This window comes from Diachasma alloeum, unplaced genomic scaffold (genome assembly GCF_001412515.2).
Source record: "Diachasma alloeum isolate Michigan unplaced genomic scaffold, Dall2.0 Dall_scaffold_00396, whole genome shotgun sequence".
Lineage (NCBI taxonomy): Eukaryota > Metazoa > Arthropoda > Insecta > Hymenoptera > Braconidae > Diachasma > Diachasma alloeum.
Genome location: NW_021680535.1, coordinates 388,180 through 392,077, shown reverse-complemented (window position 1 = coordinate 392,077; position 3,898 = coordinate 388,180).

Genomic DNA, 3,898 nt, shown 5'->3' with positions numbered 1-3,898 from the left:
CGACTACATTAGAGATTTCTCGTGTCTGCGCGGGAGTTTTTTTTTCTATTGACTCATTTCGCTCAAGTCTCATAAACAACATGGATGAAGACATTGGAGGTTTCCGTATCCGATACATAAATCTAAGTGGATGATATCGGACCCCCCTCCCCCATCCCAAACCTTATAAGTAACAAGAATGAATATATTGGACACCAAGGTTTCTCGTGCCGGCACGAACATCTGTTTGTGCATAAACGACGCGAATGAATATGTTGTGTGCACTTTTACTTCATTAGATTACCCCCTCTCCCACCCCCCTCTGCGACTCATGAATACACACGAATCGAACATTGATGACTATATTAGAGGTTTCCTGTGTCGGCACGGAAATCCACTTGTGGCCATTAACTCCTCTTTCTCAAGTCTCACAAGCAACATTGATAAATATGGTTGACTACGAGGTTTCCCGTGCCAGCACAGAAATTTCTTTGATTACAGCACCGTCTCAATGCTCATAACTTATAGAGCCGGAGACTTCATTTAAGAAAAAGGCCGGTAACAAAATTGCTAGGCAACGGTACACGAGCGATGGACCGTTGCTGAGCAATTTTGTTCCTGATCGCCGTTCTCCGAGTCTCATAAAGGACATGGATAAATGTTGAACTATGAAGATTTCGTGCCAGCACGAATATCTATTTGTACTTTATCAAATACCCCCCTGTGTCTCATAAACAACATGGATGACTGTTAGATATTTTTCGTGCCAGAACGTTAATCTACCTGCGTAAATTCATCCCCTTCTCCAAGTCTTATAACATGGATGAATGTAGTAATTTCCGAGGTTTCCAGTGTCGGCACGGGATTTCAATTTTGTACATTGACTCTCTTTTCTCAAGTCTCATAAGCACCCATGTTGGCACGAGAATATAACTGTGTCCATTGACTCCCCTCTCTCAGGTCTCAAAATTGACATGGTTAAATATATTGCACCCTGAATCCTCCCCCCTCCCAATCTCATAAGCAGCGTGGATGGAGATATTGAAGAATGAGGTTTCTCGTGTCGATAGGAAAAATCTAAGTGAATGTTATTGGTCTCCTCCTCAAATCTCATAGATAATAAGCATGAATATATTGGATACCGAGGTCTCCCATGCCGGCACGGGAGTCTACTTATGTCCATTGACCCCCTTCTCTGAGTTACATAAGTGACATGGATGAATATATTGAACTATCAAGCTTTCCGTGTCAGCACCGATGTCTGCTTATACTTTATCAAATCACCCCCCCCCCTCCATCTCATAGACAGGATGTATGACTATATTGGAGGTTCCTCGTGTCGGCACAAGAATGTATCTTTGTTTATTGACTCCTTTTCCTTAAGTCTCATAAGCAAAATTGATAAGTATGTTGGACTACGAGGTTTCCTGTGCAGGCACGGTTATCTACTCGTGTTCATTAACCTTCTCTTCCAAGTCTCATAAGCGACACGCGAATCTAATTGTGTCCATTGACCCCCTTTCTCTGAGCTTATAAACGACATGGATGAATATGTTGAATTATCAACTTTTCCGTTCTAGCACGGGTGTCTGCTTATACTTTATCAAATCCCTCGCCCCCCTGCATTACATAAAAAGGATGTATGACAATATTGAAGGTTCCTCGTGTCGGCACCGGAATGTATCTTTTTTTATTGACTCCTTTTCCTTAAGTCTCATAAGAGAAATTGATGAGTATGTTGGAATACGAGGTTTCCCGTGCAGGCACGGTTATCTACTCGCGTTCATTAACCCTCTCTTCCAAGTCTCATAAGCGACATGGACGAATAAGCGGGACTATAACGTTTCCTGTGCCGACACGCCAACCTAATTGTGTCCATTGACTCCTCTCTCTTAAGCCCCACAAGAGACATTGAAAAATATTTTGGTCCCTAAGGTTTGTCGTACCGGCACGGGCATATGTTTTTGTCCATTAACCCCCTTTCTCTGAGCTTATAAACGACATGGATGAATATGTTAAATTATCAACTTTTCCGTGCCAGCACGGGTATCTGTTTATACTTTATCAAATCACCCGCCCCCCTAAATCTCATTGACAGGATGCATGACTATATTGGAGGTTTCCCTTGTCGGCACGGGAATGTATTTATGTTTATTGACTCCTTTTCTCCGAGTCTCATAAGCAAAATTCCTGAATATGTTGGACTACGAGGTTTCCCGTGCAGGCACGGCAGTCTACCCGTATTTATTAATCTCTTCTAAGTCCCATAAGCGATATGGATGAATATGCGGGACTATAAGGTTTCCTGTGCCGACACGCGAATCTAATTGTGTTCATTGACCCCCTTTCTTTGAGTTTATAAACGACATGGATGAATATGTTGAATTATCAACTTTTCCGTGCCAGCACGGGTGTCTACCTTTACTTCATTAAATGCCCCCCCCCCGCGCGCCCTTGTAATACGGATGAATATATTGGTTACTGCGTTTTCCAGCGTCGGCACGGGAATCAATTTTTGTGCATTGGCTCCTCTCTCTTAAGTCTCACAAAGAACATCGATGAGCAGTTAATCCTGACACTCCCCGTGCCGGGACGACAATCGAATGTTACCCAACTTAGTTATCTCAAATATAGAACTGCTAATGAGTCTTTAATTTGATTACCGAATGGACTCATTGATTCCTTATTTATGTCACTATTTAAAAAAAATAACAATTGAATTAAGATCAACTATTTTGTTTTTAGTCATCCTAGAAGCATAATCACGGCGTCTCTCACGTTATATTCATTAACAAATAGTTGGATAAAAAACAATAGATAAATAATAGTAATAATAATATAAAAAAATAATATTATACAGTTTCATATTCTTAGTTTCGATTCATTTTATTCATTATTATGATATTCCTCATCTAATGAAGCGTCTCACGATTTTTTTTTTTCCGGAAACGTATTTTCACCCGATTTTCAATTTCACTCATTGATAGGTTCTCATCTTTCGACTGGACGACTATAGGCTAAGAGCTTTTCATTAAGCACCCCACCAAAGCCCAGGAAAGCTCCCTGTTCGTCATTACCCTCCATCTATTGGGGATCCANATGATATTCCTCATCTAATGAAGCGTCTCACGATTTTTTTTTTTCCGGAAACGTATTTTCACCCGATTTTCAATTTCACTCATTGATAGGTTCTCATCTTTCGACTGGACGACTATAGGCTAAGAGCTTTTCATTAAGCACCCCACCAAAGCCCAGGAAAGCTCCCTGTTCGTCATTACCCTCCATCTATTGGGGATCCAATATATTAATATCTACATCACCGCGAGATGGCACCTTTGCCTGTTTCACCAACCTGAACATGCCGATACTTCCGCTGAGAAAAACCGAAACTGGAAATCTGATACCCATCTGGGACTGCTACCAGAGATTATAGGGGAAATGAACAGGGCCAATGTAAAGTGTTCAACCAGAGATTATAGGGGAGATGAACAGGGCCAATGTATAGTGTTCAACAACAAAAATCGTAGCGGTGGCGCATGGACTACGATGGAGCGTACGGAACTGTTGGTATGATAGGGCCCGAGCATAAATTTGTCGATAACCGGAAAGGGGTTCTCAATACGGTAGCTCCTCGCATTTTGTAATAATTGTCAGGAATGTAAAATCGAAATAATTGTGCAGATTTTGTTTTTTTTTTACTATAGTAATGTTCGATTATATATATTTATTCCCCCCCTGAGTGAGAAAGGAATATGTATCGCGCTCGCTCCCACTCATTGTCGTCTCCGTCGCGCTGTCACGTGCCCGTCCTCCACCAAAATTAACGAGTGCGAGTGAGAAAGAAAATGGAGAAGAAGGAGAGAGAAAACATTCCAACTCGTTTGAACGGTTGGAACGTTTTCGTTGTTCTCCAGCGATC